We start from the raw sequence: 13,540 nt of genomic DNA on the forward strand, positions 1-13,540 counted from the left end.
CCTCCCCATCATCTCCCACACGGCTCCTGGCCCCCCATCCCTCCTCCCTCCATCCTCCCCGACACCACGGACCCCAGTGTAGAAACCGGTGTCGGGGCCGGGCTGGGTCCGGCCGGTCGCGGTCCTACCTGTCGGAGGGCGGGGGGTGCAGGAGCGGGCGCCCGGGGGCCGGCTCAGCAGCGGCGAGGCATCGCGGTGGGACGAGGGGCGGGTGCCGGAGCCCCGGTGCGCGGCTGCGGCGCGGCGGCGGCGGGCGGGAGAGAGGGAGGGAGAGAAGGAGGAAGGGAGGGATGGAGGGAGAGATGGAGGGAGCGCGCGCGCACGCACACACACAGCCCCGGGGATGCGCTCAGCCGGCCCGCCCCGCAGGCAGCCTCCCCTCCCTCCGCATCCCGGAGAGAGAAACCCGCCGTCCCTCCTCCGCGGTGGCAGCTTCAACCCCCCTCCTGCTCCTGCTGCTGCTGCTGCTGCTGCTGCTGCTGGAAATTTTTCCCTATTTCCTCCTCGGAGCGAAGGACTTTGAAAGGCAGGGCTGGATGCGGACCCACCCCCAGCAGCCCTGCCCGCCCTGCCTGGGGCAGCCCCCAGCCCTGCCCTGACTGCCCCCTGTGCTGCCCTGGACAGTCCCCACTGATGCTCTGCCTGCCCTCAGCCGTGGCTCGTCGCATCCTCCCAGCCAGGCCAAGCCCGTCCCCACTTGTGAGTGAGCCCTGCGAGAGGTAGCGAGAAGAGAAGCAAGAAGGGGGGTGTCTTGCTGTGTCTGTCATTGTGCCCCACTGTTGCCCATGGTTGCTATGGGGAGGTAGGAGCATCCCAAGGAGCCTTAGGTTGTGGTTCACTCCCCAGTCGCATCACCAGTGTTGTGGTGTTCGCAAAGGACAGTGCAGGCAACGGGGTGACAAACAAGGGGCATTTGGGGCCCTCCTGGGAACTGACCCCACATCTGGCTATGTGCAGGTCAGCTCCTTGAACCCACAGAGCCTCCTGTTCTGCAAGGGAAAGTTCATCAGTGTTGGGGAGATCCTACAGAAAGCCAGCAGCCTGGCACAAAATGAGTTGCTTACACCTCAGGCTGGCCTAAGTGTCCTTCCTGGGGGCAATTCCCCTTTCACCATGCCTGAATGAGTCCTCCACCCACTGCTGGCTCCAGCAAGGAGCAGATGAACCCATTGTCCCACCCTCCAGGCAAAATTCTGTCTTTAAGAACTTAAAATAGGACCAAAGCTAATAACTCACACACTGGTAGGTGCAAATACCCAGTGACCTTCAGTAGCCCTCTACACCCATATCCTCAGGTGCAATAAGAACCTTGGAGAAGCAGAGCCATTATACTAGCTCCTGCACCCTCTTATATCTTCTCTGTCTTATCTTGTCAGCTGTGCCTGTAATTTTTGTCACCACTGGCAAGACAGCAAGTCAGAATTTTACCTTTGGCTTTCAGTTGTTCTTTTCATCCTCTCACTCCTTTCATTATTTTTTTTTATTTAATTAAAAAAAAAAAACACCCAAACTCAAAAGATGTCTGCATCATCATGTCCTTCTGAGATGGGAAACTAAATTTCTCTGTTCAAGATGAGGTGTAAGATGTGGAAAACACCACAAAACTCTTTCGTAAAGCACGTTGTGATGAACTGACCAACCAAAACCACAGCTACTTGTTATTAGACTGGCAGCTGTTAGTGATATTACTTAGCTTTGGTTTCACTTTAAGAGCTTATTACCTACACATGGGATGAAAGGCATTTCCAAATATGGATTTGGTTTAGGAAAAACCCATGGTTTGTGTCCAGTAGCTAACTCTGATTGTCTGTCTCACCTCTTTTGATTTAAAATTCTTTAGAGAAGGGATAAAGTTGCATCTGGCCATATGTGGTACTTTCATGGGACTCAATTCTCCCAGCAGGGCTGCTGATATAAAATGAGCTCAATTTAATGTGTAGACAATCCACAGTGCTACTCTCTGATCAGGGCCAGAGCAGAGCAGTGGATGTGTACCAGTGGCATTTGGTTTGGCAGTGGCTGCAGGATGCAAGACTGATGCAAGTCAACAAGATGTCATAGCAAATGGACAGTGTGAGCAGAAGAGAATGCTCACACTATCCAACACAGGTTGGACAATAATTTGTTGTTTGCTGCAACAAAGGTTGCAGCAAACACAATCCCTGCTGTTGCTTTTCACCCTGCACACTGAAACGTAATCACTGCAATAGTAAGCAGTGGAACTCAGAGTTTAATTAGCTGTCAGCCATGAAGTTCTCCATAAAGCTCCCCCTCTCCCTCAGTTATGTTGCTGACCTACTTCCCGGCTCTTTCACTGAATATAGTACCAAACTCCTCTGGAACTCTAAGACATTAACTCTACTAATGGGGATCCACTGGTGAGCTTCTCTCTGAAGATCCAGCACATCCCCAGTTCACTTCTCTCTGCAGCTTGTGGTGTATGTTCCTGTCTCCCAGTGCCTCCTGCTGAAACCCTCAGAAAGCTTGCTTCAGGTGAGTGATTTCTGTGACCTTTGAGGGGAGCTGAAAGAAACAAGAGTTTCTCAGTGTATGTGGTGATGCTCATTAGTCCATATAAATAAACCCTTTTTATCACCCTGCCTTAATGGCACTGGGACAGAAAGGGTGAAGCAGAGATGCAGCATTATCCCATCTGCACCTGAGAGCAGCTTTCATATTGAAGTGACTGGTTAGGAGGGATATGACTTTGGAAGGCTGGGAGAAGGTGAAGACCACTCCCCAGTCCCTCACACCCATTTCCACGCACATTCAGACTTACATCTTTCACAGCCTCCAAGAGAAAGGTGAGGCTGGGCTCTGAAAGAAAGAGTGGAAGTCTGGGAGTAGGGAAGACAGTGAGCCCAAATGGTGAGAGGAGATACTGTGTTATAGGGCTGCTCCACACTGCAATGGCTGTGGTTCATATGGCTTTTTCTCAGGCAAGCTAGCTGAAGTGGGAGCTGTAACAGCACAGAGCTCTGCATGGGCTCTGAGATCTGCTGGTGAAGCTGAGCAAATGTTCCTGTATTCTGCTGGGTGCTCCAGGCAGAAATGCAACAAGACTGCTCATGTCCTGACACAGCAAGTTTGTTGTCGTGTGGGCATACCCATGCTTCATCATGACTGCAGCCTAAGCTATGGTGGGAGAGGCAGTGGTTTGCTCTGGTTGCTTTTCCTTACCTGTCTCTCTTTGCAGCCATGTAAGTGAACACCTACCATTGCAAACTCACTTACAACCACTAATTAGTAGTCTCACAATCATGGAGATTCTCATGCCAGTACTAACGAATGGTTCATTCATTCATTCATGCACACCCACAGCTTGCTATGACAGCAGCCTGCATCTCTCTGCAGTTGCTGGGGGAGGTTTTAGGGTATTGTCTACATATGCTGAGCAGAAAGACAATTCCTCCCTGCAAAGAATGGGGTTAGTGGACTGTGATGTCTCAAGCACTGGAAAGAATAGCGCAGGCCAGTTCTCTGCCCAGTGCCTTGTGAAAAAAAGATATTTGAGCTCCTGCACATTTTAGAGAAAGGGGAAAAGAAAAAACCCTCAGTATTTCTTGCTTAAAAATATCCTGCCTTATATTCCCTATAAGAGACAAGTGGTCAGGACAAGGTCAGTCTTCAGCTCAGCCACAGCATGTTCACTTCTGAGCAGCTGTGCCACCACTCTTTCTTGGCCTGTCTGGAACACATCCACCATGGGATGCTTTGGTTTCTGCTCTAGCTTCTGCAGGTTCAGATAATGCTGGAGGATAACCAGTGAATCCTCATTGGTTATTTATATCTGGTCATTGTTTTCCTTGAGTCCCTCAGGAGATGGCAAAGAGACCCTGCAGGAGCAGATGGGATGTCACCTCTGGCTTGCCACCCATCTGTCTTTGCTGCTCACTGCAGCAGACTTGAGGATGAGCCCACTGAACCTTCTCTGGCTCTCCTCTGCATGTTCTTGGCAGATACCCGAAGATCCCTGAGAGTGGTGTTTCTAAAAAAGATGCTCAAAAATATAGTTTCCAACAGTTTGAGCATTCTCTTTTACTGTCACCTTTGAAACTGCCTTTGCTCTTTGGAGAATAAATTTAGAAATGTGGTGGATGGAGTGGGACACAGCAGTGAATATGAAGGGCAATTCAGTGTGCTGGACAGCACACACGTCTTTTTAAGCTCTTCAGGCAGTGCCTCCTTAGTTGTTTCCAAGTAGCTGGTACAGTCTGAGTCCTGATGACCCCAGGAAGGTCTAAATGCATGACAGTTGTCCATTGGCCAGCCGGAAGTCTTGGGTGTGGAAGGTGTTTTCTATCCCTGTAAAACCGAGAGTAAAGCCTATACCCCAGGGAGACGGCAGTGCTCAATGGGATGTTTTGGCACACCAATGAAAAATCAGTAGCATAAGGTTTGCTCCCACTGCAATGCTTTGGAAGCCCAGAGAGGTAACTGAAGAAACCATGCTTATGCTGCTTTCGAGCTTTTTCCCAAGTACTTGCCCCACGCTACGTTTTATGCAGGTTTAAACAATAAATCCATAGCACTAATGGATGAGCATAGCGTTTAACAGCTTGTGAGAGAGTTTTCCTGGAAGAAGACTGGCATTGACTGGCCAATTTTGCAGAGCTTTGCTTGTCTGTGGCAGACAGAGAAGAGTATTTGCACTGGAAACCACCTGCCATGTGGGTGTTGAAAGCAGAGCTTGTTAGAGGGGCTGGGCATGAATTTAGGGAGCTTGGGAATGGGGATAGTTGCATGTATTTTGCAAACATTTACTGGACGAAAGAAGCCATATGCTCTTCAAATTCTGCTTCAGAATCTCACTTTTCTTTTGGAAAAACAACCAACCAACCAAACCTGCTTTCTGGTCATCAGGGATATACAGGGAAAATGCAATATATGTGTGCAGAATGACTTCAGTGCCTGGGCTTAATGTAAGAGATGTAAAAGGTGCAAACTGTCTTCTTGCTCTTCTCAAAGGAGTAGAAACTCAGCAGCCTTCTGACAGCTGTCATTTGTCTCAAGAGCAGTACATGTAATGTTGGCATCTCACTCCCATCCCATTTCACAGGCAAAAACCAGTTCCTAGCCTGTGTCACTGGAAAACGAAGGACCAGATGTCACCTGCTGAACTGCCTGTCCCTTAGCATCTTTTCCCACTAAAACCAACAAAGCTTTTTGCTGTTACAAAACTGCATAATACAGGAATTAAAAATGCAGGTGCAAGGTCAACTTAAATGCATTTCCCAGTGAAAGCAATAGACTAGGGACTTCACTGCTTCAAGATGAGTGTCCTGCAAGGGGCCATGGAGCTACAGTATGCCAGCCTGAGGGCACCACTACAACCGAGCAGCACTAGTACTCTCTGCTTGAGGTTCCAGCTCTTTTCACCATCATCCCAAGGCTGCACTGGCCTGAAAGAAATTTGGCTGGGAACAAAAAGACATCCTCCCGAATCCAGGATTAAAAACCACCAAATACTGTGCTCTCTAGATTTGACTTCTACTTTGAAATCTAGAAGTCTGATTTGTTCCAATTTACTTGGTAACCAGAAGTAAGTTAAAGAGAGATGAAATAGCGATATGCAATCAAGGACTTTAAGAGCTGGGACTTTAAGAAAAAAAACCAAAGTGAAAATACCATGATAATGTGGCAAGATTTGGGAGCTATGTCCTTCAAACTGAGGACCATGATGTTTCTTCAACAGCTCTGGTGTCACACGAGGCCATATCCTTCATCTGACCTGTGTGCAAGGTTCCCGTTGCTATCATTGGGAGATGCAGGGTGAATCGGATGTAGTGCATGACTTTGGCTGTGGCCCCTGGTTGTGAAGGCAATTTGGCCTCCTCTGTACCATCTGTTTGCCAGCCCTGAGCGAGGCTGGATATTCCAAACAAAATAGACTTTTTTATTAAAAGTGAGAAGTGAATGGCCTCAGCTGCATAAAGCACCTTATTTATATTTTATTTATATATTCCAGGTCAAGAAAGCTGATGGAACACTTTGCAAAAACCAAGCCCATTAGGCAAGAGGACGTGAAATAACTTCTGTTAAAGTGAAACTTGTCTTCACTATAATGGGCTCTAATCTGTGCTGTCCTTGCAGGATGGTCAGAAATCTTCCTTGCCTCCTTATTGCTTTGACTTCACCAGCCTGTGCCTTAGCTCTGCCTTGTTTCACCTCTAAATGGCATTAGAAACATCAGGATGAGACCTCTGTTGAGGTGAGATGAGATGTAAATGATGTTGTTCTCAACGTCATTTCATCAGGAAGATGCATCTGAGAGGTGAACAATCAGGAGACGTTCAGCACATCACAAGAAGAAAACCACTGTTGTGCTTAGTAGGGTGAAAGAAAAGAAAACCTGCCTTTAAGCTTTGGACAAAGATTTGGGGTAGGAAAACAGAGCATTGGAATTTAGGGCTCTGCTGGAAGAGCAGATCTAGGTGGCCATGCTATCTGAGCTCATGCAACCAGGGAGTAGACTGGCCTTGGTTCCAGGCTGTGGCCTGTTTCCTGGATGGATGAGCAATTTAGCCAGTTGGACAGTGGGCAAGAGAGCTTTTTGCTGCTCTGAAGACCGTAATATATCCTACTTTTATTTTGTCCTGTCAAGCTTTGTTCCAGGCTCATAACCATTTACCTCAGACACATTTTCCATTAGTTTTTCTGTCTCAGCCATAGGTACCTGGAAGCTTACCCAATGCTGTCAGGAGCTGGAAGCACAGGAAGACTTGTGTTGGAAACACTTGTTCTGCTGTGATAATTCCTTTCACTTGCCCTGCTGGAAGCCTGAACTGCAGGTAGTATGCAAGTGTCTTGCTCTGACCAAACTGCAACTCTAATGAGACAACTGCACAAGGGCACACATGGGCACTCCTCATAAAAAAGCCAAAATAATGTCTTGGTTAACCCTGATTTATGGCTGTATCAGATACAACTTGAAGTAAGGGGATGAGAAGCAACCAGAGCCTGCAGATCATAAGGAGTAATGTATATGCAGCAGACTGTCCCTGACAAGTTGTTGTTACACTAACTATACAGCAGCATGAAAAATGGTAGAAAAGAGGAAAATTGCATATAACAAAAGCAGGTTACTAGCTTAATTGCTTACTGAAGTAGAAATTACCAAGGCAACCATATCATGAGTAGCAAATAACTGTATGAAGTCAGGAAACCTGGGGCCAGTGGGGGAAAAGTAAATACAGGTGTATGGCTTGTCTGGGAGGAAAAACACTTGACAAAGACGCAAAACCTGGGAAGAATAGAAGGGGCAAATGCAGAATACAAGGTAAAGCAAGTGACATACTCAGGACTGACTGGGGGCTGTCGATCAGCCCTGTGCTTAGTTGTGTCAGTTTGAAGCAGAAAAACAAACCTACTGTTTCCACCTTTCCTGTGTCCAGCTTGCCTTCATGGTCAGGAGGGACTTAGTCCCCATTTCTCCTGACTCTACAGAGGGTCTTAAGTGTGGGCATTGGCACCACAGGAGTTCAACAGCTGAGGAACAATACAGGGAATCACAAGTGAGCTAAGCTACGCATGTCTGTGGCTGTATCTAAAGTCAATCAGGCCATGCACAACTGCCACATTCAACACACCTCCAGCTCTTCAAAGAGCCCAACTCAGCAGTGTCTTCCTGCAAATGTTTTGGGTAGAAAAAACTAGCTAAAGTTGCAGCCACAAAAGACAAGACACGTGTCAAATAGAATCTACTCCAAAGACAAGAGATGGAGTTACAACTCAGGATGAAGGCAGTTTGTGCTGGCAAAACATCAGCTTTATTAATGTTAGAGTCTTCAAGCTTGTCTTGTTCTGTAATTTTCCGTAGGCTGCAGACATCAAGGCACGTTTCAAAATAATCAGATTGTCTGTTTCAAATAAAAGAATGTTAAAATCAGGTATGTTTTAACCAGCAGGGACAGAAAATGTCTAGAAAACATGAGTAGTGGCACAGCTTTGTAGCATTCTTCTAGGTGTGTGCATCAAAGCACGCTCAAAGATAGTCTGCTTGGTTATTTTTAAGGTAAGAACTCTGAAATTAAAGGTCAAGGACCAAATTTTTCCAGTGCATTATCAGGGAGGTACATCTTCAGGCATTTTAACACACTAAGGCACTTTCCAGGCACACATGAACCGAAGTGCACACCTAGACAGCTTGCCCCAGCCTCTAAAAATGCAATGATTGTCACTGAATTATGGATCCTCAGGGGGGGTCTTCAGTTTGTAAGATTCTCAAGTGTCTAGAAAGGGACTAACTAATTTTTCTAAAGTACTCATGATTTGTCCTGAACCTTACCCGGCAATGTGTAGCTGAAGAGACAAATCCTTGCTCACTAAGCAGGTAAGAAGTTTTCTCATATAATAAAACGTGCTTGCTCTCCACACACTGCTCTCCACAGAACCACAGATCCTCATACACACTCGCAGTAGAGAACTTTCAAGGTTAACTGTTTTGTCTAGGATAAGTTGGAGATATGTCACACTTCAGGGGAATGATGAGGTTATCAGCAAGGCTCTAAAATGCTCTAAGTATTGGTTAGTCTCATTCTCAGAAATTCACTTCAGATTAAATCAACTCAAGCCAAAAGGCAAATCTCTCAGTTATTGAGAAAGATGTTTCTCGAAGCATCTATTTCCTGTAACTTTTGAATGTCTTTGCTTTCCAAGCTGTGGACAAGGGCTGTTGCACAGCACAGCAAGAACCCAAGTGCAGGGCATCACACAAGGGTCCACTGTGGTGCTGGAGCTCATTGTATTAAAGCTTTGAGTACTGTAGCCAGAGAGTGCAATGAGGACAACTTTCACAGCTGCGTTATCTCCTTTTGCAGTATTTTGCCCATGAATTAACACTACCAAGATGACTTAGAAAGCCTGCTAGGTTTCCACAAAGATATGGCTCATCAGCAACTTGAAAGAACACATATGGGAGGTAAATGCTAGAAGTTGAATCTGTATTAACTCCTTGGGTGACATCTGAAATGTGTCACAGCAGATCAGCAGTAAACATCACTATTCTGGACAATCAATAAAAATGGAGACCTACTTAATCCAGCTATAGATAAGGCAACTGAGAACATCTGTCTTGCTCCTGAACTGGGCATTTATCCTGGGCAGGAGATGTTTTCAGAGCCTTGTTTCAAACAGCTATGCTCTGAAAAGTAGGCTAAATCCAGGAGGTCATCTTGAAATAATAGTTGGCAGGCCAAAATGACTTAATATTTGACATGCTTTAAAGGACCATGTGGAATAAATTACACCAGAGTAAAGCAAACACTTGTCTCTCACATCCACTGTTATTGTTAGCAACTTATTTGACTGTGTGTTTCTCAGCAGTGACAGTGATTCACTAAATAACAGGATAATACCATGGATCACTAGCATGTTGTGGTCTGTGGCCGCAGGAAGGGTTTACTTTCACTGTGTACATGTTGGCAGTCTCAGCAAACTAGCAGCAAATCCAAATGTTTATTGGTGCACCTAGGGCAGAAGAACAAGGTCTCTGCTTGGTGCCTTTCTGTAAGTCAAAAAGATATTATGGGGTATTTCTAGTACCATGCTGGCCAAACTGCAGGAGAAGTGATGAGCTGAGAATTAGATGCTGGGAAAGTAGATGTCACCTTGGTTTTGCTTCCTTGTTCCAATGTAGAGATACAGCAATTGCTGATGATGGGAATGGCAGAGGCTCCCTATTCCCACACTGAAGCCGAAGCCTTGATGCATCATTGCTGCTTTTGGAAACAGGCATCAAAGTAAGCTGATCTGGAAAGGTGAAGAGGTTTTAGACCAAGAGATAAGACTGGCCCATCAAGCCCTAGGCCCCTTCAGAAGGCCTGAGAGTGGTCAGAGCTGCTTCAGGTGGACCAGCACCTCTCCTCAGCTGCTTCAGGACTCTTCAGGCTTCTGCCTGAGGCCTGACACACTGAATCCCTGTTCAGATCACTGTGGGCCATGCCCATCACCTCCTGTATGCTCATGTCCTGCCCCTTGCTCCCTAACGCTTGCTGAACATTACAGATGAAATTCTGGATTTTGGTGAGATCTCCCTGTAGCTTGGAAGACCTAAGTGCCTGGAGGAGCATTTTCAGGTAGACTGCACCTAAGGACCCTATCCCATCTCCCAGTGAGTTAGATACAGGTAGCCCAGGATGGTGCCATGCCATTTGCCTCCTTGCACATTGCTGTCCAGGCAGTCTGCAGGGACCTACCTAGCTGACAAAGAGGAGACCACAACCCCTTTCTGGCCATGTTGCAACAGAAGGGTGCCCAATACACCCCAAGATAGAGAAGAAAGCAAAAAGGGAACATTTAATGTGCATAAGTTTCCAACAGGGACTCAAGGAAGCCTCAGGTAAGGTGGTGGGATAGAAAGGCAACAATAGCTTTGCAGGCCACATTCCTGCACTTTCCATATTTTTCTGTTTTCACATTTTCCTCTAGTTTCCTGATTTTGCTTATATGAGAGGGAAAGGAAAGCCAATCTGGTGCTCTGATGAAAGGAAGGACAGTTTTCTGGAAAAGCAGAAAATGGTGTGTGGTGGTGGTGTCATGTGGGATTAGTCTTGCAGCCTTCAGGATATGCCATGGTCTGTGGGTTAACATGGGAAACATACCAGGGACAAAACTTCTGGTCAAACTAATATTTCTCATCCTCTTCTTCTCTTCTCTTCTCTTCTCTTCTCTTCTCTTCTCTTCTCTTCTCTTCTCTTCTCTTCTCTTCTCTTCTCTTCTCTCTCCTCTCCTCTCCTCTCCTCTCCTCTCCTCTCCTCTCTCTGTCTCTGGAAAAGGCTCAGCTAGAGACATCAGAAACCAAACCTGCATTTTATGTTAGCAACGTCAGAGTTCAGCATTCCAAGGATTTTAGAAAGATCCTAAAAACAAACATCCCAAACTCAGGAGGAAGTTCAGCATTAAATATAAAAGAAATCCAAATATGCTGAAGGGTGGAAAACCAAACAACTTCAGCTTTGCCCTGCAGTGACCCCATGCAATAAGAATACATTTACGATTAGATCACAGTGATGGTTGGAGCCCTAGATATGAATAAACAGTTTTGAAGACCTCCAGATTTACTGTATTGTCGCTATGCTTTTCCTCCATGTGTTGCCAGAATAACACTGAGTTTCTTAAAGGATCAACTCCAAAATGAATGTCAATTCATAAATTTCCTGCTTTCCTGTAGGTTGGCAGAAGACACCACCACTGCTCAAAGCTGTCACGCTGTTGCCTCTTCCCATAGAGGCACAGATCAGCAGATGGTGGGTCTGAAGAGTGAGGCTCATGGCTGGAGCCTGTCTGAAGCACCCTGGAACTGGTCTCTGCAGCCATACCCAGCTGGTGCATCTTGCTGTCTGCTTAGGGTAAATACCGAGGGCACCTCTAAAACAGAGCTTTTTAGCTCCGGGGCATGCAACTTTACATTCAGATTATTATTTTCTTCCCTGCATTTGTAAAGAGGCTTTCCTCATTTGCTGAATGCCTTGTCTTCAAACCCCAGTCCCAGGATTCCTACCATGTGAGCACAATTCAGCAATACCATGGTTCAGCATGTTGAATACCTGAAAACTTACTATCATCTAAACGTATGTTGTAAAAACTGGACTCCAGCTTGGCATTGAAAGCAGTTTCTATCATAGGATCATAAAATCATAGAACACCAGGTTGGAAGGGACCTCAAGGATCATCTGGTCCAACCTTTCTAGGCAAAGCATGACCTAGACTAGATAGCCCAGCACCCTGTCCGCCTGAATCTTAACAGTGCCCAGTGTTTGGGAATCCACCACTGGATAATAATCTCCCTGGGGAGATTATTCCAATGGCTGCTGTTCTCACTGTGAATAATTTTTATCTTGTGTCCAGTTGGAATCTCCCCAGGATTATCTTGTGTCCATCACCCTGAGCCTTCTTTTCTCCAGGCTGAATAAACCCAGTTCTCTCAGCCTTTTCTCATATCCAGCTTCCAGTGCTTTGATCATCTCTGTGGCCCTTCCATGAACCCTTTCCAGTCTGTCCACATCTTTTTTTTGTGTAGCAGGGATCAAAGCTGAACACAGTATTCCAAGATCTGAGTAGAGTGGGATAATGACATCCTTATCTTTGCTGGTGATACTCGTGTCGATATAGCACAGTGTCCTCTTGGCTTTCTTTGCTACACTGCACACTGTTCACTCATGTTAAGCTTATATCCCTCAGGAGCCCTTTCCACAGAGTTTCTCCCTAGCCAGGCAGATCCCAGCCTGTGCTGCACTCCTGGATTGTGTTTACCCAGGTGCAAGACCTTACACTTGTCCTTGCTGGACTTCATAAGGTTCTTGCTACCACACTCTTCCAGCCTATCCAGGTCACCTCTGGCCATCCCATCAGGGGATGGAAATTTAGGCGTGGTTCATGTCTGTAAGTGACCAAAAATGACAGCTGGATTTAGACCAGCTGAGGCCCCTGGGGGTTATTTACTCATTTCTTCATGCTGTGCAGTCAGTTATTATAAACAAAATTTTCATAAAGTAGAAGAGGTTTATAAGCTTGGATCACCCAGAGTTTAACACAGTGAAACAAAAATGGCAGCACAGTTTCTCTAAAACACAGGTTATTTTCACTTCCCATTCTAGTCTAATTCAAAGGTTATGAAGGTACAAGAAGCATATATGATACTGGGCATATCTGTGCTGCTAAGCATGAGACTGCAAGCAGCGAGCATCAAGGTGCATGCTACAGTATTTACATGTGGTGCTTACAGCCTGCAAACACAGACTTCTCCTAAACACCATTCCTTCTAGAAAACTGCCTGTCTTTGTTAGTGCTCTGGTGAAACCCTCTCTGGATAGATCATTGTTCCTTACCCTGAAGGAAGAGAAACAAGAAAAGAAAGATGATGTTTTGGGAGCAAGAAAAGCAGAGAAGACAGCTGCCCATTTTTAGGTATTTGGTTTGGAACATCATATTCTTCGAGCTTCATTTCCTCGGGCAAACCAGATTTGAATTGGCACATGGGTCTGCAGGTTTCTAGGTTGGGAACAGGCTGAATCATTACATAAAGCTCCTTTCTCTATCATATAGGCAATAAAATGTATCTGGCCAGAGCAGTGGATCAGTCTCTCAATGTGTCCCCAGAATCTACTCCAAACTTCTGACTTACTAGAGAAAAGACAGAGGTGGTGTCCAAACTCCATCCTTTGGGAATTACCATAAAAACATTGAAGTTATCTGAAGGAGAAGAATGCACACCGGCCTTACTTTAAGCCAGAGCCAGTTTGTGAAATCCTCCTTCAGTGACTTCACGGTGTAGCTCTCCTCTGTGAGGTGTATTTCAGGGATGCTCTCTTCTTGTATGCACTATAAACCACAAACATGGCTTTCCCTTCTTACAGGAAAATCTGAATTCAGGAACCAGCTGTGGTTATGTGATGCACAGACTTCTCCAGACCCAATGTCTGAAACCCACGTGTGCGGGCATTTCTTTTAAATGAAAGACACTAAGATTTAGTAACAAAACCCACTAGTGGCCCCAAGACGTCCCGTGTGCCTTTGGCTCCTTGCACGAGACACACAACAT

At 46.1% G+C, this 13,540-nt stretch overlaps 1 protein-coding gene across 7 annotated transcripts in view; it reads right to left on the reverse strand.

Moving 5' to 3' along the window:
* Window positions 1–336, reverse strand: part of SLC8A1 (solute carrier family 8 member A1) — a 113,628-nt gene extending 113,292 nt beyond the window's left edge. The window contains exon 1 of one of the 7 annotated variants that reach the window (XM_061461361.1): window positions 129–336. The gene's annotated coding sequence lies outside the window, so the exon portion shown is untranslated. The remainder of the gene's footprint in view (window positions 1–128) is intronic. The other 6 variants (XM_061461355.1, XM_061461360.1, XM_061461358.1 and 3 more) reach the window with 6 other exon arrangements.
* Between the last annotated feature and the right edge of the window lie 13,204 nt (window positions 337–13,540).

Source organism: Pezoporus flaviventris, unplaced genomic scaffold (genome assembly GCF_033815535.1).
Source record: "Pezoporus flaviventris isolate CSIRO_AGI_PZ_B2104156 unplaced genomic scaffold, CSIRO_AGI_Pfla_v1 ptg000031l, whole genome shotgun sequence".
Classification (NCBI taxonomy): domain Eukaryota; kingdom Metazoa; phylum Chordata; class Aves; order Psittaciformes; family Psittacidae; genus Pezoporus; species Pezoporus flaviventris.